This window comes from Drosophila santomea, chromosome 2R (assembly GCF_016746245.2).
Source record: "Drosophila santomea strain STO CAGO 1482 chromosome 2R, Prin_Dsan_1.1, whole genome shotgun sequence".
Taxonomy (NCBI): Eukaryota; Metazoa; Arthropoda; class Insecta; order Diptera; family Drosophilidae; genus Drosophila; species Drosophila santomea.
The window spans coordinates 12,364,854-12,390,874 of NC_053017.2; the positions used below are offsets into that span (position 1 = coordinate 12,364,854).

The 26,021-nt window shown below is 43.4% G+C and overlaps 1 protein-coding gene across 7 annotated transcripts in view; it reads right to left on the reverse strand.

Annotated features, from left to right (window-relative positions):
• Positions 1-26,021, reverse strand: part of LOC120446064 (nephrin) — a 57,852-nt gene that overhangs the window by 23,780 nt on the left and 8,051 nt on the right. The gene's annotated exons all lie outside the window — the stretch shown is intronic.

Below are 26,021 nucleotides of genomic sequence, written 5' to 3' on the forward strand. Positions count from 1 at the left end.
AGAGATGGAGCAGAGAAAGAGAGTGAGAGTGAGAGAGAGGGAGGGGTGTACGAGTGCGACTCCAATATGAGTAACAAAAATGTTGTTTCAAATAAGTGCAAACATTTGCATAATTTGCTAAAATCATGGGGCTATCAAATAAAATAAGCGTGACAGCTCTAACCCCGTTTTATTGGATTTGGGGTTTGGTTACGTTTGGATTTTCCTTTGACTTCAGCAAAAGAAAGGGTTTCGTTTGGTCGTAAACTTAGCTAACTGCAAATCATATTTAAGCTCAAGCCCATTTGTTAATTGCACCATTGGGAGCAGTGCTTAAAAATTAAATAAAAATCAAATAAAAATTTCAGTTACAATTGAAGCACATCGAATCAGTAGAAGAGAGAGAGCGAGTGCTCAGGATGGAAGCAAATTTCAGACACAATTAAATTAAATTCCCAACTGGAGGTCCGGCAACTATTCATGTGTAAATTTCAACAAAAGGCGCTGAGGGTGACAATTACGAGACGGTCAAGTCTGTGTTTCTCGTCCGCTCCTTGGACTTGTTCTTCTCGTCCTTCTCGTCCTTTTAACCATGTTCCCTGCTCCGTTTTATGGCCATTTGCTTTATGTAATGCCAAGTGTTTGGCCCAGAGAAAGTGTGGCATAAAGGCAAGGGGGCGACGGCGAAGGCGGCAGCGGCGCAGTTTTAATGTGCAATAAACTGTAACGATAATGATTATGCGTTCTAGGTGGGGCAACATCGGGGCAGAAAAGCCCATCGGGGGGGTGGGGGTGGTGGATAGGCCTCGGCTGTTGCAGCAGTCAATTCTCGGCATAAGTTGACTTTAATGTGCGCCAAAGTGGCAATTATTGAAAGTGCTCGGCCAGTCCGAGAAATGTAACAAGCATTCGTTGCTGTTTCCCTTGATTTCGGCAAATGAATTTTATATTAAATTTAATTTTTATACCATTAACACAAGTGGAAGGCCATGACATTACGCAAAGGACTGTCGCCTCAATAGGAAAGTAAATCGGTTCAAAGATCGTTAAGTTTTTATTTCTCTGCTGTAAGAAATTGTTTACACAATTGTAATTATTTTGTAATATTTGCAGCTGAAAACGGATTTATTCAGTTGCAAATTCAAGGGATTGCATTTCCTTTAGGTACAAAACACATATTTTGTAAAATATTTTACGTTGTAATATAGGCATACTTTAACCACACTCACATGAATCCATAAAACGAATGTTTTTCACTTTATTTCTCGGCCAAAGAACCAATTCGACTTAAAAGAGTTCTCTTCATTTTTCATTCGATATATAAAGTATATTGAACGGATCTTGGCCGCACAACAGGCTCTTACATAACCCATCAATGACCTGGCCCATCTACATATGCCTGCCCCAATCCGCCCTGGTCACATAAAAATGCAGTAAATGGCTGGGTAACAGACTGACTGACTACGGAAAACTTTCACTTCCTGTCCCGATGCCCCTTAAAAGATACTTAACGGCCGAATTTTAGTGGCCATTGTGTGTGTGTGTGAGAGTGTGCTGGGCTGGTCTACCCTTTTCGCATTCACATTATCCCAGCCACAGAGCATAAGTATCTGCGAGATACAAGCACGTGGCACCGGGCTTAGTGATATCTCTTGCATTTTATGACCGAGGAAATACTCCGTGTCAGGTGGTGGAGCCTATACACATATCTTTAATGCACAAATCAAGTCACTTGAGCACTTTTTCTATAAACATTTTCATTTTATAGATACTTAAAAGGGCCGCCTGCATTTGGAGAGCCTTTTAATGCGGGTCCATGGGGTTCAGGGTTTAGGTTCACCGGCGTCCGGGTAGGACAGCATTCTATCCCAATCCGCCGGAGCCATTATGCCGGCTCTTTGTGTCCGTCGGAAAATCTGAGAGTCTGTGATTTCAGCTAACGTTCGAAAATTGTTGCATAAGAAAAGGGGTGCCAACGCTTTGCGTGTATTAGAGTGATTGTGTGCGAGTGTGTGTGTGAGTGTGTATTTTTCGGTCCTGTTTCTACGTTTGTGTGTGTGTGTGAGTGTATGAGGCCATGACCGTTTACGTGTCGCTGGTTTCACTTCTATCTGAAAGTGGGATCGGGTAATGCGTTGCTGACTCGACAAATGCTTAGCCAAGGTTTAGTTTTAGTTTTCCTTCTTTGCTCTCTCACGAAAAAAAAAAAACCAAAAAGGTGAATCTGATAAAAAAAAGTAATTCAACGTACCGACGTGAGCATGTGGAAATAATTACATAATGAAAACGTTGCAGAGAACAAATGGAAATTGCCTTCAAGGATGTGCAGTGTCTTTATGAAAACGCCAAACAAATTACAGCATTAAATTAATTTGGTTTTGTGTGAAGAGGCGAAATGGATGAAAGAAAGAAATTTGTGAAAACCCCAAAATGAATTCTGTTTCGTAATTGCTGAGCTCGGAATTTCCAAAGTAAATCTTTAGCATGGCTATCTTATTATGTTTTATTCTTAAAATGGTTTTTACTTTTTTATTTGGTGTATATCCTTTTCCTCTGAGTGGAAATACTAATGTGCAACCGGATATACAATGCTGTTTGAGCCTTGCCGTTTTTTTCTCACTTTTAAGTACAATTAAAATAATTACGTTATTGATTTTTTTCACAAAAATATATGTTACGGCTGATGTGTCGCTCACTTAATTACGCTTTATCTTTCATTTTTCCTTCTTATATTTAATATAATTTTTTGCTCATTTCGTTTTCATATAATTTGTTGAGTACGGCGTTTTTTCCCCATTTCTCCCTTATTTTTGTGAAAATATATATGTACATGGCCATCTCCCTTGTATTTTTTACACTCCATTGATGTTTTCCTGGCGCTCTTCCTCTACCATTATGCAAACGCCCCGCGGGTGTTGTTCCTCGTATATTTTCAGATAGCATTAGAAATTAATGAAATCAATTTTTGGAAAAACAAGAAGGAAAAATCAAAATGAGACCACGCAGATGAAAATGCCAGATGCGTGTATGGGTCTCAAATGGGAATCGCCAGAAGGCGTTTATTTTATGCTAGACTATTGATTGGGTATCCATCGACTGCAGTTGATCGTAGGTGGAGTCAATGCATACAAAAGCTGGTGGTCGGCTGCGGATTGATGGAGCTTCAGGACAGATTTTCCGGGATTTGAGTTTCTCCTTTCTGTCAAAATGTCTGCAGAAAAGGGTCGCCGACCGCATAAAATATATATAAAATGTCCGGCAATTGAAAGGGGCAACGCACACATATATATTTTTTGTAAAAAAAACAATTTTCTTTGATTTATGCGCTCGTAAAAAACAAATAAAATTTACATGCCCATTCGAAGGCAGTCGTTGCGCATGAATCTTCCCCTCTATACCTCTATATAATATAATATTTTCCTAGCTAATATATTAAAAAATATGAAACCGTAGAGAGCAGTAGCCTCTGGCCTCAAAATGCGCAGCAAAGTGTGCTGTACGTTTTTTTTTTTTATTTTGCCAGCATCTTTTGTTTCTTCTTTTTGGCGCCCAACCAGGGACAAAAAAATTCATATCCATTCCTCTGAGTAAAATAAACACAAATACAGCAGACCGTAATGTGTGCGTAATGTATGGCAAATATGTGCTTGCTGCACACACAAACACACATAAGCACACACGCACACGGCATTCACATAAATATTTCATTAAGTATGTGTTGTGCCCCATTTATGATGTGTTTGTTACATTGCACAGCCATAAATATGGCAAGAAAAACATTTTGATGATGCGTCTGTTGGCGAACAGCAAATATTTGGCCATCGAACCGATTCGTTTCTCGTCTGCGGAGGGGGGTAAAAATTTTTAATTTCAATTTTTAATTTAATTCACATAAGAAGCGTCGTGCACACACGTTTGCACATTGTCGTGTGCCGTGTGTTTGCGACATGTGCCGCAGCTTAATGCTGATTAGCAGCAGCCACAGCCAATTGGCATGCACATTGGCATTAGCGGCTCGCTGCACCACCGGCAACCACTAACCATTTATGCACACCAGTCGGCAAATTAGCCAACCTCCTCTGCTCAACGATGATGAATGTGTGTTCGTGTGTTCTTGGATGCAGGATACGGGATGGGAGCGTGAACGGATGGCCAATTACATTGGTTAGGTTGCGATACCCATAAATGAAGCGTTAACCACGTTTAAGCTGCGCGCGTGTCTTGGCCAAAAGCGATGGCAGCAGCTAATAGGTAGCTAAGTGACTGGGCGCTGGCGGCTGGTCCACTTCTCTCTTAATTAACTATGGAATAGGTGGGGGCCGTCACTTCATAACTGCCCCTTGAACCAACCGCTCGGTTTTGGCCATGCAATGTTGCCAGTTAATCCTGGCCAGGCATCGAAGCCCACTTCCTCCGCGTCATGGTCGAATGTGCGCACAACAAATGAAACGCTCTGTCATGTGTCAGTGCAAATGCAGACAAAACACTGAAAAAGTAGAAAAGCGTGGGGGGTGTGGGGGTGTGAAACCTCCAAACAATCAGTGGCTACATGGCTGCCGACATCCCATTCCATGATGATTCCACAGCCCATGATTCCACTGCCCCCGGCGTTCAGAGTCATTGTCATTAATTTGTGCCCGACTCGGGCTCAAAGCAATAGCTTAGGAGTTGTTCTGTGCAGGAGCGAGCCTGTGCCTCTGCCAATGCCAGTGCCAGTTCCTGCTCCCATTTCCGTTTCTCCGCCTGCTGGAGCTCAACATCGTAGTCCTTGTCTGCAGCAGTGGCATCATGAGAGTGCAAAAACAACTTGCCAGTTAAATGGGAGCTCCCAGTTCTGGGATTCTTTGTACAATGGCTGTAACAGCGGCACCGCTTGGACAAACACTTGGCATTTCGATGGCTTGTCAGTGCACAAGATTGGCTTGAAAAACTAAGGTACAACGATGCCAAAAGTTTTCCATCAGTCAGCTTACATTGCGAAAAATCCAATAAAACACTTTAAACCCAGAAACCATTTGAAAGTAGTAAATTTTGCTACATCCTTAAAGTTTTAACGGCTGCTAGTTTTAACAAATTTTCCCACACGTTCGCCAAATCATTCCACTGTGCCGTTCCACCTCCTATTTCCTATTTCCAAGAGCATTGCAGAAGGTCTGGGCGCAGTGTCTAAATTAAATAATTCCCACAACTGTTACACTGTGTCATGTCTGTTGGTGGAGGGTATAATCCCCAGCATCCCCAGTATCCCCATATCCCCCCACCCCCCCTCATCATTTTGTTTTTTGTGGGTCCAACAAGAATAACAACAGCAACCACGACGCCAGACCTGATAAATGAGTCCCTAATATGAGCGCTGTTAATAAAAGTGGCAAATTAAACGTCAACCTCTACAATTTTGTGCCATTTGTCGGGGGGTTTCAGTTCAGCTCAGTTCAGTTCAGCTCGGTTCAGTTCCCACAAATAGTGAGAATACCCAGGAAAAGTGGGCAAATGCCAGACCTTCAGCTGATTATTGCTGTTGGTTTTGCCTTTTTTAATGTCTATTTGTTTGCTTTTCAAATGCCTTACGGCTGAACGACAATGGCTGGGGGAGCAGTAGGATTCTGGGTCTCATTAGTCGTTGGACACGCCCCCTCTATAGAGTTTTTTGGGGGAGGGGCTAAGGGAAAGAGGAGGGTCTGCGGCTTGTTGGTTTATAGTTTGTCGCATGATTTTGCACTTAAATTGTTTACAAAATGTTTGACAGGGCAGCAACACGACTTTTGAGTGAGGATTTTTAATGAGTTCCCATGCGTGTGCGTATGTGGGATCTGGGTCTTAATAAAGAACTCGGAAGGGCACCGAACTGGAGGTCCTTGAATATTTAATTATCCCTTCACTTAAGTAGTGATGGTCTGAATCGGCATAGTCACAATAGTCAGTGCCAGGTACCAGCATGAACACCAAAGCCACATGCAATAAAGCGGAAATTAATGCTTCCATTATTTCGATAAACAATTATTTTACTACGCACACAAAGCAGACTGCCACTGGGAAAACACAATAAAAGGCTAAATTCATTGATTATCGATAATTTAGGCCTTGGCCAGTGGGCAGGGGAAGTTCCGTTCCGTTTTAGCCACAGCTGGCCGCCTGCCTGCGTGTGCGTTAGCCAGAACAAACAAATGGAAATGGGCCGGAAAAACAGAGGAAAAATCTATTAACGCCCGGATTATTAACGTCACACTATAAGTAATTTATACGTTAATTATGCGTGGCTGAATGGAGGGGTGGATATGGCGGCGGAGGGAATAGCGTTAATTATAATGGTCTTTCGGCAGTAGGGAAGTTATACTGAAAGAGCCTGAAAAACGTTGCTGCCTGGCAGCAATGAACTCCTTGCAATGCGCCTTAAGATATGCAGTGAAATGTGGGCAAACACATGAGACCGCATCGCCCGACTTTTCCGTTCAGTACATTCTCCGACCCCATTCACACTATCCTTCAGGGATAGCAGACTTAAAACTAGGCGGGTAAAAGTAACAGGCTGACATATTACGACTAATGTCGCCTCAGCAGTATTCCGGACTCAAGTCGCTGGAGAAAACTGAGCAAGCAACTTGAGAGTGAGAGACGACAATGATGACTTGGCCATGGATGCTTGTGTGCTTGTGTGTGGAACACTATGCATAACTAAGGCTGCAAATGATAAACTTGCAAGGGGAAAAATAAAAGTGGGGGCTGCCTGTGAGTGGAAAGTATGTCAAGCTCAGTGACACAATAAGCACACACACACACACACACAGTGTGGGAAAAATAAGGCAAAAGGATGAGGAAACTGCCACGTGCAAATTATAAGCCTGCATGTGTCGTCTGTATCATCATCATCATCTGGTTCTTGTTCTTGTTCTTGTTCTTGTCTTTCGTGCGCCTGCGATTATCTAAGCTTACTCTTCTCCTCCACATCCATTGCCTGGGCCATGACTATGTTGCCTTTTCTTCGGCATTGCGCATACGACGCGTACGCCAGCGCCCACTAAATGCGTTTATTAATGCTTCTCCTTGGCCTAATTCGCAACACTTGTGCGTCGTAGTAGCAGTAGTCGTCGTCGTTGTCGTCGTCGGCGTCGTCATTTACATGCATACATCATTTTGCATACATGATGTATTGTTGGCTCTCCATTCCACTGAGCTCACCTAGCTTATGCTCCTCCGCCCATTCATTCTCGCCCCTCATTCCCGCCCATCAAGTCCCCGTTGCCATTGTACACTGATACCGCCCCGAATGTCAGCGCAGAAAAACAATGGCAACAGCGGCAGCGGCACCGGGGCATAACAATGATAATAAAGGCGACAGGCTCGGGCTGGCAAGGAGCTGCGACAGATGTCCTTGCTGCCAGGTAGTCAGCCGGCATCTTTTCCCGAGGCCCAGCTCCCTGGCTGTTGCTGTTGCTATTGCTGTAGCTCAGCCCATAATAAAGACAAATGCTCCGCGAAACTTGCACGGGACACATAATTAACACGGGAAAAGAGCTCGGGGAGAATCGGGTTTTTGTTTCAGCGCTGAAATTGCTTTGAACTGCACCTGCAACACGCCTCGCCCGCCTGCATTCAAGGATGTTGCATAAGAGCGGAATACAAAGAAGAGGATATTCAAAGAAGCTTTAATTTAACGCACTCAAAGGATCGTAGGAAAACGAAACCAGGCGTGGTGGTAATAAGTTCACGTACTTTACTGTTTGAAGTAGAAATAATTAAGAACGTCATGAAAAGTATCTCTCTGCATTTCAAGCTGCTTATTAATTTATAAAGAACCCGGAAAAGCAATACCTATTATTTTGACAGAAAAATTTGGCATTAAAACACTCGGCACAGGGAAGACAAGCCATACATATTTATGTGCACCTGCGATTTGCCCAATGTAATCCAAAATACATTTATCTGCTGTAATGCCACACCAACACTCATCATCGACTTTTAAGTGACCCCGATGGCTTGTTGCTCTGCTCGAATTTTAATAGGATCCCAAATGATAAATCTCAGCCGGCAAATCATGACCTGCTACACACACACTACCCACCCACTCAAGCCCCATGATCTCTGGTCGCAGTCACTAGGGGCTGGATATCCAACCCATCCCTTTCTTGTTAATAGCCGTCAGTCACAGGAGCAAGACATTAATCAAATTTTCAACCGAAAAATTCTCCAAGTTGAGTCTCGGGCAGACGGCAGACAATCGAAAAACTTTGCACGGTCCGAGGAGCCATCGCGTTCCAACCCGCTTGCTGCTCAGATAAGCCCATTTAGCAACGTTGTCATTTCTCTTGTTTCGTAACGTTGATTTCATTTTATTGTTGCCCGTCTGCCACTCCAACTTCACCCACTGGACCACCCCCCACTTGCCATCTTCCAGCTAGCGCACGCCTGTCATAAATCTTGTTTTGAATGTCCTGCCAGCGTTGATAGCGCCATGGAGAGAGAGGGGGGAGTTTTGGTGGGGTTCTGGTGGGGTATTGGTGGAGTTTAGGCCCTAGTCAAGTCAGTCGACTCATCGATTCGCTTGCATACACACAGACACACACGCATTTAGGTATATAGCATGTATAGCCATGGCAACACATTAAATTAGTACACTTGATCGAGCAAAAAATATTTATGGCGAAACGAGACCAGCGGCCCAGTTGATGATTCGATGGGCGCCCGCTTCAAGGACACGTCGAGTCCTGGAAATGGGTGGCAGCCCAAATGGAGGCGGACTGATGTCGAGTCAACTGTTTCCATAGAACAGCGCACTGTGACTGTTATAAATCTCGAACGCAAATTGACTGTGCAACGTTGCGACGCCTTTTCGAGTGGCCCCATGTCCTAGCCCAATGTCCTGGCCATTTTTGGGGTCTACAAAGCAGCCAGGACCTAGAGATATTTTTGGGCCAGCCCGACTGTCTGGTTCCGTTTTGGCAGATAGGCTTTTGATTGGCATTTTATGTCTGTGCGACGCTGGTTTTGACTTATGTTTCATTAATTTGTATCATTTTTATTGGGTCTAACAAGGGGCCACGATATGGATAATTGACCAGATGGGTTCTTAGATTGTAAAAAGGTTATAAAAGTCATGGTCCTTCGCGTGCCTTTGCACATTTGAATGCTCTTGAACCTTTATATCTACCATGTATATTAAAGAATCATAACGATGAATGTTCAACTTCAGGAGTGCAATAAAAACCGTCATAAAATCGGGCCTCAATATTAATAAATGTAACTATGATACTCAAACGATAGTATTAATGTTAAACTTTTTTACAAAAACCTGCATTAATTTATACTCCTACAATATCTCTTTAACTTACTTCTCAAATGCGTAATCCAATTCAATTAAATGAAATTCATATACTTGCCGTGTGTGCATGCACCAAATAAATCAAAAGATGAATGACCTTCTGTGACCCAGTCAATATTCGAATGTCCCAAACAGAGTCTCATGAATCGTGAATACTCGTATGTAATATTTGCAGCTGGCAGCAAGTTTGAGTTCTCCATCACCGGCAGACGTTTAGTGTTTGCAATGTGGAAAAGCTGGAAAAGCTGGGGAAAACCAGCTCCGAATGCTTACACAAAATTTGCAAGGCCTTAATGTATCCACTCGAGTTTGTTTTTGGCATCTCTTGAATTTTCGCCACGCCAGACAGAGTCGAAGCGAATCGAGAGCGCTCTTCATAAATCCATTTTATGAATTCGATGAATTTCGCATGCAGCCAACATGGAATTGTGGGCGTTGGGAGGTGGGCAGGTGGAAGGTGGAAGGTGGGCCTCTGTGTGGCAATGGGGGGGGGTCCAGGTGAGTCCTGAGCTTTCTGATTCGTGCATATTTAAGCAGCGTCAGGCAAATGAATAAAAGTCTCACTGCATTCCGTGGGCTTTGGATGGTATGGCATGGGCCGAGCACTACCTGTCATATGCAAACGAAATTAAAATGCACTACAACGTCAGAGGCGGCAGAGAAAAAGTGCGCACGAATGCATAAATAAGTGAAGTGGTTCAGCGTACTCCATTGAATGGCACTCGAAACTATGCAACACATCCGCATCCGTATCTGCATCCGCATCTGCATCAGCATCTGGATCTGCATCCGCATTCGCATCCGCATCCGGCGTAGACAAACGAAAGTATTTATGCTAGAGAGTGAGAGTTTTTTTTCCCAGGAAGATAAAGAATGAGTCGTCGCATCTGCAGATACTTCAGTATGTCAATGAGCACAAATGAAAAGCTAGCCGGGGGCAGCGGGGAAAAACATTTAAATTGCAAACATAAATACCTGGCAAGCCCTCCGGTTGCAACGCACATAGAATGGAGAATGCAAAATGCTTTTATTATTTGTGTGCCAGGGAGTTGCTCTAAACTCGTGCGAATAAAGTGCATTTAAAGTGCCGTATCCCTAAATGGGTCAAACAACTTTTAAAGCGAGGCACGTAAATCGAAAGTGGGTGGCTCAGCGCCAAAGTTAAGTGCATATGCACCCACTAAAGTAGCGACAATGCGTATACGCCACGTTGTGCGGGGAATGAGGCATGCCGTCGATGGAAGGCCTAATGCAATCGTGTTAGACAAACACAGTGGAGTGGAGTGGAGTGGTGGTGGTGATGGTGGAGTTGGGAAAAAGCTCGATGGAACTAACATTCGCCCACAGGCAGTAATTTGTTCGAGGGAAATGAAAAGCCGAGACATCCTCACCATCACCCACAGGCGTTCCCTTTTTCGGGAATATCATGTTGATTTGGCGCACTACGAATTAGCATTGTACCGAACTCAAACGGACGGCGGTTTCTTTTTCCGCTGACGCGACACAAAAAGCATTGGGCAGGACCCAGGCAGGTTTTTAGTGTCCTGTTAGTGTCGTGGTGCGGTTTTAAATGTGTTTTTATTGATTTTGCTGAACACACGCCTTTGGCAGGCATTCGGCGTATTCTTTTGGGTACGGGCTGCTGCCAAATTGAAAACTGCACGCCCACAAAATAAATTTTAGCAAAGGCATGGCCATAGCATCGGCAAAGAAAACCTGGCAATGTCCAGGATTTTCACTACCGGCTCCTTTCCATATTCCCCCCTCGCCAACCCACTTATCCCTGGGTTATTTGTTGAGTTTTGTAAAATTTATGCTTGGCAGCAAGTCAAAATGGATAGGAGCGCTGTGGTCGAGCTAAAGTTTGTGGGCTTTCCCCCTTTTCCCCTTTTGCCACATTTTTTGTATTTTTTTGCCCGACGTCCCATATGGCAGGCAGAGCAATTCCCATATAAATTTAATGCGCCAACAGGCAAAAGAAATGTGTCCTCCTCGTCGTTCTCCCGCCTATGACTTAATGCACAGGGCTACATAAAAATTGCATTAAGCGCACCGAGAATTATGCAACACACTGGCAAGGCAGGAGCAATCTATTTCAGTGCCCAGCGGCTGGGACCAAAGTAAGTCGCTGGAACCTTGGTAAGTATCTGAGTAGCTGGCGGAAAGAGGCGGTTATGGTTATGGTTATAGAACGGAATAAGCTAATTTTACACATGATAGGCCTAGACCTCGGCGGTGTGTTCAGCTGGAAACCGGGTTACGCTTGCATTTTGCGACCCAAAAGCCCTTCAGCTGCACAAATGACTTGCTACAAAAGGCTTGGTGGCCCCATCAAGTCATAATACTTTGCTAATGCTGGCCCAACACAACTTTGAGTGTGGGTAAAAACCTCCTGGGCCCGGGCTTGACATTTATACGGAATGATTTCTTAAAGCGCTTCCCGTTGAGTGGACCTTTGGGTCAAGTTAATGGACTAGAAATCGCCAGCACAACGGGAGCAACAGTCCTGTTTCTCTCGTTAAAGAAAAAAAACCAAAAAAAAAAAGGATAAAACATTGTAGCAGTGAATAATGCGCATAATAAAGTGTCCAAAACATTTGTTTTCTTTTTGCCCGTCCAACCGGCCGACCGACCGGCCAGTCCTTGCTTTTTCGGATTTCTCCACTCTGAGTTGGCCTTTTTATTTGGCACAACTTTCGAAGCCAAATGACGAAGGCCCAGAGACGGGGGTGCGGCTGGCCTAAGTTTCAAATTGCTTTAAATTTGTTGTAATGGCGCTTTAAGTAGTTTTCCCTTTTGGCCCCTTGATTTATGGCGTGAAGTGGGGCAGAGTCACCAAAAATTTTTGATGCAGCATATTTCAGTAATGGCAGTAAATGTGGCTATAAATAAATCGAGCAAAAGAAGCGAAATAATCTAATGGTCAGCTTAAAGAATTTACACATAAAAATGCAAATCCAATACGAGTTCGGTGGCAATTAGCTGAGTTCACCGCTTGTATTGCTCCACGACCCCTAAATCCCTTTAGCAAATATTGATAAACTGAACAGTGGAAACGAGGCCAAAACCCAGCTCAGAGCTGCAAAAATGGAACGGAAAAAAAAGCAGCTTACACAAATACTACACATGTACATATGCGCATATACATATTATACATATGTATGTGGCAGACACAGGAGGCAGTCAACTGTCTAGTCAACTTCCGGCCATAGAAATTAAATGCGCACCACGCACATGTGACCCATGTTGGTGTTGCTCGCCCTGCTGCTCATGTGTTTGCTCAAACATAAACACTGTGGTGTGTTGGTGTAAGTGATGGATGCTGTGTGTTATATGCGAGTGTGTGTGTGCTGGGTATGTGTGTGTGTGCGCCACAAATAAATACTGCATAAAGTCAAATAGGATAGGCCCGTGCACACAGAAAGAGCCGCAGACTCGGCAGCATCAACATCCACATAAAGCATAAACAGACGCATTAGCAGCATATCATTTAAATACGAGTATACGCAGACGGAGAAGGCGGAAAGCGGCAAATTGGGGGCTCCAACGACCGGCTAACTAACCTTGTGAAAGGCCGAGATACACAAACAAACTGAACGAGGTAAAGAGCGCTGAAGTACGAGCTTGGTTCCGAAACTTTAGATTGTAGGTCAGTTAAATGTGAGGTCTTTAAGTGAAAAAGAAATGAAAAACTATACGAAACTGAAGCTGAAAAACTAACTGTTTAATGTATGTGATATTTCAATATAATATTTCCGCCTCTTCTAAAGTAAACATTTTATTTATAGCCATTGAATCTAGATTGAGATATAGTCCTTAGTTAGTAGTATATATTATACTAAAAATAACTACTTTCAAGAAAGGGAATTTCTGTTCCTCCACCCAACAAGAAGCTCGTATAGCATTTCGTATCTTTTATGTGTGCCCAAGTCTGCCGGCGAGCAATCTAATATTGGGAATTAGATACACGTTTCAAGGACAGCAACCTCTGGTCGAAATTCCATTCAGCCGACCACAGTCTGTAGGCTTTTTGTTGCCGTATGCCTCTGACTTTTGGCCAGGCGCCTCCAGCTCCAACTTGGCTAATTATGCCAGCAATAAAAACTCGTCTCAAAATGTTGTTAGCATGTGTGTGTGGCCCCTTTCGCAGGAAGATGAATGTGGGGTCACACACACACACGTACACAGATAGCTTAGCTATTTTTGGGGCCCGCTTTCACACACACACACAAACAGAGTTTACTCCTGCCACCGGAAACAGGCAGCTGTGCGAAATTCTTCAACTAAAATTGCAAAAGTTTTCTCCCACAAAACTGTTTTGTGAGTGCCTGTGTGCTCGCGTGTGTGTGTGAAAAATGGCCAAATAGCAACTAATATGGCGCACATTAATTACGACAAAATGGCGCTAATGTCGTCAGTGCTCAGTCACCCACACACACTCATATACACCCACGCATAGGCACGCACTTCCGGTCCGCGACGTTCATTAGTATGCGTATCGCAACGAGCGTTTTTCAACGGCACCACATTTTCGCTTTCAGAGCGAAGCAAATAGGACTTTTAGTTCAGCTAGAAGTCATTTCAGCACTTTGTGGCCTATGATTGAGCAACTCGGTTTGGCATTGGCTGCACAGAAAAACAAATTTGATTCTGTTGCCTTTTCAAATTCGCTTATTTACCCATATACACTCGAACAAAATTGGTTCTCTGTTCGATCTAACCATCCGCAGACATTCTATAGTTGTAGCCCCACAACAAGGAACGTGGCTTGCCATTGCAGCTGTTGTTGTGGTCGTGTGTTGTGGGTGTTTGTGTTGTGAGTGTGTGTGTGTGTTTGTTCGTTTAGGTGTGAAAAGGCGTTTCCACGAACGAACAGCTATTGATTGGCGGACCTATATCAATTGCGAGCTGCCTCCTGGTGGGCTGTAAAAACATGGCCGGCATACAGCAGCTTTATGGCCAGAAAATTTTCCCTGTCCCGGAGTTTTCACTTGTTTTCCCCTTTGCTTTATTAGCCAAACAATGCACGTAGGCGGTGGGCGGCATAAATAATGCTGATGGCTGGCCGAAAATATGACCCTATATTTCATGTATATGAACGTGTATACTTTGCATTGTCTGCGTGCTCCGCCTGTTTTAAAAAAGAGCCAAACGACACGCCCTTGTAAATATGATTATCGGAAAAGGTGGCTGCCGTGACATAATATTTTCATCTTATTTTCGCCAAAAATAAATCCACAAAGCAGACAAATAAACCCACAAGCACACACACAGACAGCCACAGCCACAGCACGACAATCAGACAGAAAGTAGCCCCACATTTGTTGGGGTTTTCTTTATCCCCGAAAAGGCATTTGCATCTGGAAGTCAGGACAACGGCAGCAACAGATGGAAATCGGAAAAGCTGCGTGGGTATTGAAGAAAACGGGGTGGAACGATTCCATTTTTCTGCTACTGTTTGGTTGACTAGGCAACTGCTTTGATGTGTACCGCCTGAGAGATTTTTGCGCTATCGGATCGGATCAGATTTATGTATTTCGCCAGAATTTAAGCTAAATCTGCTTTGACGGCCATTACGATGATTTTCTCGCAGTAAATCGAATCGATCATTAGGTAAAAGCGCATTAATTAGGCCTGACTAACTCCGTAAGTACTTTTTTTTCCCAGAGAGCACAACTAAACGCTGTTAAATCCGTAGCATTGATTTAACCAGACATCCGGCCGAGACAGGAAAGAACCAGTTAGTGGAGGGCAAACAAACAGATTCGCTGGGCCAAACATAAACGACGAAGGTACAAAATGGGCCAACTGAGACCTTCTTTTGGAGCTCGAATCGGCCGTGAGGGAAAAGTGCTGGGTAAAAGCGGCTCAGACAAAAGGCGAAGGACTGGTGAAAGCAATTGTTTAAGGGAAAGTGCGTGCGCTACAAAGAAAAGCCGGAAGGGAAAACCCGCCGCTGAGCTCCACTGAGCCCCCCCCCCCCTTTCCTCCGCCCGTCACGTGCTGCCTCTCATAAACATCCATGTGGGATACACACACACACACATACATACGCATACACGTATACCCCACGGAAGGACCCTACATGACACGTCCTGCGCCTGACTGTTGCTTCACTCGCGCCTTTTGCTTTTAATGTCAGCCACAACAGCACGAGGAGCTCCGGAGTGCCTTTCCCGTTGTTATGCGCGAGCTCACACAAAATCCTCCCACGTCCCTGGAATCGCCTTACTCTTGCTTCGTCTTAAGTATTTTGTACAATTTTAAAATGCTACTTTCACGCCAAATTTAATCTGAATGACATTTGGGGGCGAAACTAGTGGCAAACAATGAACGAGTGCCAGATTGCGTTTTAAGCTGTGACCTAAGCCTGTGGTTAAGCAAACGGAGTGCGGAGTTCAACAAATTCGGTTATTTAAGGTTCGAATTTTATAATAATATATCTTTCTCTTGATGGCCCAAATGACACTTGACGCATTCGTAGACACTCGAGCATTGAGCAGGCCAAAAGATTAATGCGATTGGCATTAAAAAAACATCTGACAGCATACTTATGTATGTGGCAGCCGAAATAGAATAGTCACAAAGAGAGCAGATGAAACCCAAATTGATAAATATCAAATTAAAAATGCCACAAAAAGCTGAGATTATATAACCGAAAACCGAAAAAGCGCCAGACAACAGGACCGTAAATAAAGTCACATAAACGGCCATAAACGACAACTGTTTTTGTTATTATTATTGCCCGGCTGAAAAAAAAAAAAAATAAATAAATAAAATTCTAGAAACAATAGCAATAAATGCAAAGGGGCGAGAGCATATGAAAACCGATTTGGCCACAGACAATTTTGCAATTTAAAATGAATAATTCGTGGCTGTGTATCTGTGTGCCAAACCCACACATTTGTACTTTCCATGACGCATGTGCGTGTGTGTGTGTGAGTGTGCATGTGTGTTTGTGTAGATTGCATTCGCCTGATTAGCTCCTTACAAACTCCGGCCATGCCCTTCTGTTTAAGTACTGATAATAGACGCGGGTCGGGCGGCAAAGATTTATGGGCTTTGTGCGTCTAATTTCGATTTAACAAAATTTATTTTTGATCGCCCGACAATAAGTCAGGCAAATTAAATGGATAACGTCGGCGTTTTGACATGGGTTTTCGGGTAAAGGTTAAAGCTGACTTACTGCGACCGCAATGGCAAAAAATATTTCCGATAAGTCTCATTTGTTTCCCCGCCTTCATTTGAATTACAAACGGGCGGGCACTACATCATTTTTTCACTTTTATCAAAGTCATATGCGAGAGGGCTCATACTTCAAAGGTACATATGGTTATGAAAACGGTTAACTAAATTTAGCTACCCTTAAAACTCAACTTGCTGAGTGCTGCAAATATGTATGATATGGTCTTTTTTTTTTTTAGTTTGTGGGTCCTGTGCCGTTGAAGGCCGGACGCCGAATGCAATTTGAGTCAACTCTTGTCGGGATTCGCTTGCCTGAACAACAATGTGGGTCCTGGCCCACCAGGATGTGGATGTAGCTCAACATTTTGCATGAGGCTCCGACCGCAGGACGACGACAATTTGTTGTTACTGCCGCCTGCCTGGTGGCCTGCCTGTAGGCTTTGGCCCGTTGTCGTGAAAAGCCAAAAATGGGTTATATATTCTAGGCAGAGACACAAAAGCTGCGTTGACAAGGGCCACCTACGAAACAGCAGTTGAACTTTTGAACCCCGCCCCACGACAATGGTAAAAGGATCTGGATGAAGGCGGGTGGACATGGGCAACGAGATGGAACCTAAACCTAAACCAAACCCATGCCCGGTCCAGTCCAGTCCCCGGTCCGGCTTGGTCCGGCAGCAGGAATTTACGAAAAATAACTGAAAAATTTACATAATTTCCAGACGAGTTTTCTCAAAGCTTCTGTGTCTGTGTGTGTGTGTGTGTGTGTGTGTAAGTTTGCATGTGTGCACTGGCTGTGTAAAATGCTCATAAATAAATGAACATGGCAATGGGCAAGCAGCCTAGTTGCAGTCCATCTACCAACTACCATTTCCCATCCACCAACCAGTAACCAGCCAGTAGAAAGCCCTCTGCTTTTTTGGCCAAGTCAGTGGCCTCAGCCGTTGTCGTTGTCGTTGTCGTTCTCGTTCGGACTGGTCGTTTATGGCGCGTTGAAACAGCACGAAATAACATGAAATAACATGAAATAAATAATAACTTTTTCTGCACGACTTTGCCAGCGCGGCAAAAGGGGCCTTCGGATTTGTTTTTGCCACTCTTCCTCGCCGCTGTGAGTTAATTAAAATTTAAAAGCAGCCGCACTCGTGCGGGAATTGCAATTGCAATTGCAATCGCCATTTCCATTGCCATTGCCATCGCCATCGCCATCGCCATCGCCATTGCCATGTCCTGGCTACAATGTACCCATGTACAAGTTGTGCCCCTGCACTATGGGGAATTCGACCTGTTTTTTTGGCATAAATTAATATCTCGTAAAATATTTAAGATACGATGATAATTTGTTTGTCTATTCCTATACACACCTTTACAATCAATTTGGCAAAGTGGGCGTGTCGCCGCCTTCGAACAACCGCCCACATCAGCCCCCCGCCCCCCTATCTTTACGATTTTTTTTTTTTCTACCCAATATATTCTTCAGTATCTAGTTTAACGTTGAAAAATAAGAAATTTTTATTTTTCATTTTTGTTTGTCATAAGGCCAGAGCCGTTTCAGTAGTAGTTTTCATATGATGTTCAACTGGCCTTGCCTTCCGTCCAGGCCGGGTATTATAAAGTTTTTTATTTCATTTATTTATTTATTTTTATTTTTCATTTATGCAAAAAAGTGTTATGAAACATGCCATAAGTTACCTTGATTAATTTCAAGAAGACTGTCGTCGATATGCCCAACAATGCGTGCGCCACGCTTCTAGGAGGGCCGCATTGAAAATTGAGAGGTTGCTACCTAATAATTTAATTTTCGCGAAAAGTCGCAAAAATTCGCAAATGAAACCTATGTGTTCTAAATAGGGAATTAATCACTCTACATCATGGACTAACACACTTACTAAACAAATTTGAACAATTTTTTAAAACTCTATTCAAAGTTGAAATTTTATTTTGAAAGTTGGACGAGAACATCACTTGATAAATATGCAAATTGTTAAGTTTACGCGCACGAACTAAGCAACATATTAGTAGAAACACATAGTACACACCTCAAGAATGAGTATTCATTTCAAATTTGACGGGTTTAGGCCTTGTGGTTCAAGAAATATTAATTTTAGTAAGCACTAAAAAAAGAAGCTCTCCGCTGGCATGTGCTTTGTGTTTGCAACAGCTGACTTTACAGCTGTTAATTTTAACAGTGGACTGTTAATTTAACATTTGCGTTACAGATTATAAATCTTTGATCAATTCTTAATATGTTAAAAAAAAAAATTTCAAAATTTGAAACACTTTAAAAAATACATTTATGCCAAAAAAACAGGTCAAATTCCCCATAGTGCCCTGCAACTGCCACTTTTCTATGGCTGCAACTGCTGCCGCTGCTACGCCAATCGTTACTGTTACTGTTATGGGCTAGTGGCGATGTCGAGGCTTCACAACATGCTTTTTGCGAACGCGATTAAAAGTGAGGCAGCGGGAGAAAAATGCGGATACAACATTTTAACAAATTCCTAATAAAGGAAGAGCTTTAAAAAGTATTCCCTCAAAAGTTACAATCATATGTACATACCATCGGGTTTTCGAATTTAATCTATCTAAGAAAGTAAACCAGTAAACAGGACTTGACAATTTCACATGTCCGTATAAATGTGCTTCTTTTAAAAACCCAACTTTAATTCACCAAAATGGGCACCTAAATAAATGGCCAAACTGTTGTATCCAATAAAGCAAGTATTTTACATTAATGCCGTGCAGCTGTCAATGTTTGCCAGGCCAAAAGGGCCAAAGGACCAACTTGGCACGGGCAACGGGAAGACAAAGCGCTAAACTGACAGGTTAATAATCTCGACTCGATAATCGACAGCCCGCCAGGACCCATGCCATGCCACAGATGACAGCACAGAAAGGGCCAGCAGAATGTGGGCGCAGATAGCACAGGGTCCTTACACCAAAAACCTCACCCGCAACCCACTCCCCAGCATCAACAAGCGCCACGCATGTACACACATAAAGAGACACATACTCTCACGTGGAATCCAATCCAAGGACTCGAATCCAAGTCCTGAATGCCTGTTTGTGTGCGTGTCAACAAAGAGCTTATTAACGTGCCGCAGACAGCAATTGGGAATTCCTGGGAAATGCTCCTCATCGCCTTATCTCTGCTCACTGCCGATATATATTCGCTCTGCTGATTGGCAAATATTTCAATTATTTTTTCATTTCGTACAATGAAATGTGGCCCGCACAACGCGTTGAAATTTCTACGCGATTTAGCGAAACAACGACGATGGCAAACAAAAACGCATTTATAAATCTCATCCAGCAAATACAAAGTAAAATGCTTCGTTATTTATGGACCTTTCTCTTATTTTTTTTTTTTTTCGATTTTTTGTTTTTGTCGATTTCTGCTGGTTGCCCATCTATTTGTCTCTACTTTTATTTTAACTTTTGTATACGGGAAATTGTCAGGCGAAATGACACATATTTGGTGGGCCAGCCCACCAGTAAAAAAAAGGGTGTAAAATAAAATCATAAATTTATTAAAATGCAGCAGACAGCAGCCGCTCCCAGTTCGCTGCTCTTCTGGGGCAGAAAGCAAAATAAATGTTCATGTGTATGCAATGAAATTTACATGCAAAATTTAAAAACTCAACCCCCCCACCACGATGCATTCATATGCATATGCATTCGGTGGGGGGAGGGGGGGAATATTTGACATATAACCGCGTCGGTTTTACAGCGTCATTTCTGGTTTTGTTGAAATATTAAAATGGATGACGCACAAAAAAATGCATATGGCTGGACTGGAATACCCAACCAGAGCCTGCTTTCCCAACAGGCCACTCAAATGCGAACCGAAACAAAAAGCCAACGGCTGCATTTGTAAAAATACACACACTTTTAGTGCCGGCAAATATTTGCTTAATCGATTTATCATTTGTTGCACAATTTCATAATGAAGCCGCATTAATAATGCCACAGTAGCCTTAATACCTCGCTTAAAAATTCATATGGCGGATGCCAGGCAATTTGTGACATATATTTCGCAGCTCTCTACATGCAATGCAAAGTGCAATGAAATTTGCAAAGTTTTTTTCATTCAGTGCATAGGTCATTAAATTGGGGTCATAATAAACTTATTGATTGCAAATATGACACTTCCTTATATTTCAAAGGATTTACTTTAATTATTAATGGCAAAGTTAAATGGGGCCTACAGCTCTACATTTTATTTTCATAACTTTGCTTAGGTTTCCAACAACTAAACCAAATTTGATAGGGCTGAATGTATATATACGCAGCTTTCCAGCTTTGTGTTTCTTATCTATTTATTGGATAACATGTAGTTGAAGCCCGTTGCATCCACGACTCGCACTCAAGTTATCAAAGTGCACCCAAAACTTTCGCCCTGCCTCTCGAGGAATGGGACATGCGGCATGAGGCATGGGGCATGGTGAATGGGGCATGGCACCTAAGTTGCTGCCACCTGTCTAAACTCCTTTGCAGCGGCACCTTGTTGCTGGCCCGTTACGCCTCTTTTGTTTGGCTTTGATTTAACATTTTGTCCGTTTACTTTGCAGTTTAACTGGTTTTAGACTCTCAGACGCACGACAGCACCGGTCTGTTGCTGGCCTGGCTTCCTTGGGGCCGCATCCCGCCAGGACCTCAATCCCATTTCCCATTTCCCACTGCCTGCATTTTTCTACACTTTCACGTTGGCAATTTCATTTCGCCCGGGTCTCAGTGGGAGTTCAAGCTGAAATGTGCTTTTGGTGTTCTCCACTCTTTACTCAACGCTTCGGAGTTCTCTATCCTACCCCATACTTATATATATAAATATATATATCTTTTATTTTTTTTGTGCTCACTCTAGAATGTCCTGTGCACCGAGCTACTTCGCAGTGTCCCGTGGCCCAGAGAGTTGCACGCGTAACTTGACTTTACTTCGGCTGCGGCTCAAAGTGAACAGAAACTGTAGCTGGAACTGTGCGCCACGCCCACTTCTCAGCCACATCCGCCCCTTTCTACACCATAGTAGCGTAGAGGGTTGACAACTTTTTTTTTTTTGTTGCTGTCGCCGCGCTGTTTTAGTTTCAGTTTTTTAAGTATAGTTGGTTTTAGTTGCAGCTACGCTATGTTTTCATTTTCCACCGCACTCCTGCCGGATTTTTTGCCCCATCGTCGTCATGTTGCACAAAGTTAAATGTTTCTGCGCAGCCGGGCGGCACAAATGCGAAATGGCAACAAACAATTTGAAGCAATAAAATAAAGAGAGCATATGAAGTGGGTGGACTCGCGGCAGCTCCAGGGCATAATATCTGAGAAATAAAGGCGAAATTGAATTGTAAAATTTTTATTGTGCTGTCGAGGAGTCGCCGCGTACTAGCAGCCATTAGCTCAAGTCTTTGCCCAGTTTTCCACTTTTCTAGTTTTCAGTTTTAGTTCACAATGCTCTCTCCCGAGCCGCCAAACAATGGCCATTGAAAACTGAACACTCGACGTAACTTAATCAAAATTTCCAGCATTTAGCCAGCGGCCAAAAACCTCAAATGTACGAGTAATGTTGCCAAAACTATGCAATACCCTGTAGCGAAGTGGTGTTAACACATTTTGCACATTCGATACCGGCCAAATCCAATCTACTCGCAAAGCAAATCTTTGCCTGCTGCTCTGGCCAACAATTACATGTTTAATTAACTTTTGTTATGACTGGCGCACACACCCAACTCCTCGCCTGCTGGCTCGTCTAATTAGAAAAGTGCAACAACTGTCGGTTAGATTGCTGAATTTAATAATCCGCTGGCCAGGGGGGAGCTGGGCTGCAGGATGGATGCATTATTCCAGGATTACAGGATTCCAGGACTCCGGGATTCCGGGATGCGAGATTGCACTGCAAGGACATGTTTATGGTATAAGTACGTATGTGTGACTAGCCTGCCTCTGATGCCCCATCAAAAGGATATGCAGCAGCCTCCAGACTCCGTACACCTCGGTCAAATTTTAATTTAGGTTTTGTATGCAAATGACCCCAAATGTTGTATAACAATTGAGATAGCGTACGAGATTTTTGGCCACATTCTTGGCCGACAAATTGTTATGAATGTGTATGAGTATGTGTGTCTAGTTGGGTGTCTGTGCCCAGGGCTTTAGTCCTTTAGGCTTGACATGTGCAACTGCAAGTTACAGTTGCCATTTGCGGAACTTTGTCATGGCATCACGTGGCTTTGGTGCCTTAAGCCCTTTAGGATTTCGCCCCTCCCCTTCCCCAGCAGGAGGCCTATTCCTCCGCCTATTTCCTGTCACTCTTCTTCCCCAGCTCCTTGTGCATGTCCTTTGTCTATAGCTGTGTGCGCCAGGCAAACGCACAGGACACAAGCTTTATGATTAGTGCAGGCAGGAGTGGGATTTTCAAGCACTAATTGTCTGGAATTTCTTTAGATCCCTGGTGTAAGTGCACAGGGATTACGTAGAAAATCAATGAGAAGTAATGTGGATGTTATACAAAACTCCTCTTTGTTACCTTTAGCTTTAAAGTACGATACTATTCGTTATGGGATTTTATATTTAAAAAAACAAACGTTTTTTCTAAAGAAATAAGAGGTGACTCAATCTATATCCACTAAATTAAAATATTATTTTGCGCATTCTAAGAATTATTAAAATACTTTTGGTCAGTTTGTACATCTGTTGCTGTCTGCCGGCATTGAAAAGCGCTTTTAAATGGGCCTGTTTATAAAGTCAGTGATAAGTTAAATATGCAAATCCTCAGCAGTGACAACAACTGCCAAAGATTAATGAAAAACTTTGGCATTTTTCGGAGAATTTTTTTCGTGAGCAAGTCCTGATTTGGGTTTTCGGGGAAGGGGCAAGGGGCAAGAGAAGCCTTAAACCAAAAGTGCCAGGCTCTTTAGCATACGAAACGAGACAGGACATGCACGAAGGAGCTGACAGGAGCCCGTGGGCAGACGCACTTGAAGGTAAAAGAGAAGAGAGCTCGAGTCTGAGTCAACTGTTTATTTATTATTTATTTATTATGCGGCCAACACTAAACTGTAACTAAAAACAAGATTCCAGGCCGACAGCCAACACAGGATGTCTACACATGTCGAGCAAAGGGATCGAAATGGAGGGACTGGTCCGGGGCCAAACATCTCCAGTTGACGTTGACGCCACTTTGATATATTATGCACGCTTGAGGCCAGCAACAAATAATCAAGTATCAAATTCCACACGGAATGCTAACGAAAGCTCTTCCCCAACCACACAGGCAAAGCGATTTTTTCCTGCCACCAGGGAGAGGGCTACAATTTGGGGTTCCATCTGCGATGGCTGCCGTCTTAAGCTGTCAGCCAAATGAGGGCAGGCCGCAAATTTCGCAGGACGAAACAAACACACACAAAGACAAAGCTCGCAGGTATTGCGAGCCTACGTTCCATCTTCTGTTTTTGTTCTTGCACTGGAAAAAATGTATATTCTGTTGGGGAAAGTGAATAGCAATGCGCAGCCTAAGACAGGTTGAAAAATATACATAAATGCTAGGGATGTAAAGATTTGAATGCGTATATTTCATCACACTTGAAAAATGTTTATTATTGTCTACCGATTAGGTTTATCATCACCAAAGTGAATGAATCTTACTTCACACATATGCATTACCTTTCCGACACCTAAAATACCTATCAATCTAATAACTAATACATTTCTCCATACCTAAGTGCACACTATTATCCGAAATTCTTCTCCGTGTTTCTGTGGCCTTTGCTCGTAGTGCGTGTGGCAAATGAACAATCAGGCTGGCAGGCTGGCACATGGCACATGGCACATGGCAACATCTTTCGGCGGCTGGAAGAGCTTGTTTGCCTGAGCCCTTGGCTTTCTCACAGACCTGGTCCGGAATCGGTCTAAGCCGATTAGCATGGCATAATAGTTGCCAGTTGCCGACAATAAACTCGCCAACCGGACTGGGCCAACGGAGTTGTCTGATTTTTTGTGTTGATTTTAAGATATAACTTGGCAGCAAAAGCAGCTGCAAGAGCACATGGGAAACTCATCTGGCTGGGAAACTCGTCTGTACATAGAAAATGTTTCTGCAGCCAGTGGAATTTGCGTGGAAATCTCTTAAGTCAGACATGGAGACTCGTAGGGCAAACTGTTTTGTCATTTCAATCGTCTGTCGCTAGGCATTTGCATTATTTCTGTTCTGTTCTATGCTGTTCTCGCTGCTCGGTTTGATTTATTAATGTGGTTGGGTTTTATTTCCTTGGCCCGCTAAGCTTTATTTGTTCATTAGTGAGTCAGTCGGTGAGTTAGTGAGTCAGAATGCCGGCTGGGCTTCTATTTTCTATTGAAAATAGATGTAGCTTTGGAGGAGCTCACAGTCTGATCCCGTTTTGTAGGCTTAAACCCAAAGCCAAACAAGGAGTGCAAACTCTTTAATGGCCTGCTGGTTTTTGGAGCCCAAAATAAATTTATCTCGGTCTTTCCACACCGCCTTGATATCTGCGAACTGTCAGGCATAATGAGTGCAAATAAATTTCAAGTAGGCTTAAAATTTTCCACTTTTTCACCCCGGCAATTGCTCTGTGGCTTGCTTGCTATTCAATGTAACCGCAGAAATTCATATACAAAAATAACACAAGCGATAAGAGGGCATAAAAAGTGCCATGAATAACGGCCAAGGGAAATGCGGTCCACCAAGTCAGTGGAAAGGAAGGGAAAGTAGCTGAAAGTAAGCAAAATGAATTCTATATAGAAGTATCAACAAGATGGAGCCGAAGGGCCGAGGAGCCACTGCCTTTTTGTGACGCACTCGAGGGGCAGATGATAAATGTCCTTGCCAAGCCATGAAATGAATGAAGTATGGCCACGCATTTATGTGTGGCCAAAGGCAAACAGGCAGAGTTTTCCGGGCCAAACAAATAGGCGGGTGGGGCAGCTAGCAAAGGAAAACCTGACAACACAGCGACCAAAAATCACAACAACAAATGGCGGGGGGATCTTTCGAGAGTCGTTTTTCCTTTGAAGCCGCCGATTCCACGGACTAGTAGGCCACTCAACCAGCGGCCACGACTTCTTGGCCAGGACTTCACAGCCAATCGCCAAGAAAAAAAAAAGGGGAAGGGAAAAAAGGCTGGTATCGAGAAGTAAAAGAAAACTCTTGACAAACTGAACTGAACTGGTGCTGCTTGTCATTCATCGCGCTGTCAGCTCGCTTCCTGCCGCACTGGAATTTTCAGTCGCTCGGGCGAAGTTTCGAGCGAAAGTTTTTTTTCGGTCAACTACACGCACACGTTGTGAAGGACGCAAGACGCAGGACGCAGGACGCAGGACGAAGGACGCAGGACTTTGGCCAGCTGAAAGTTGTTTTGGTATTTTTTTCTTTCTACTTTCGGTGTTTTCTGGTTTTCTGCTATTTCCTCGGCTTACGCCGCTCGACCCCATTGCTATCCATTCGAAATCTTGACTTTTCCCATGGCCGGCTCGCCTTACAAAAGCTGATTTTTTTTTTTTTTTTTGAGCTGCTTTGATGCCTTTAACTCTGGCGGTTCGTGTT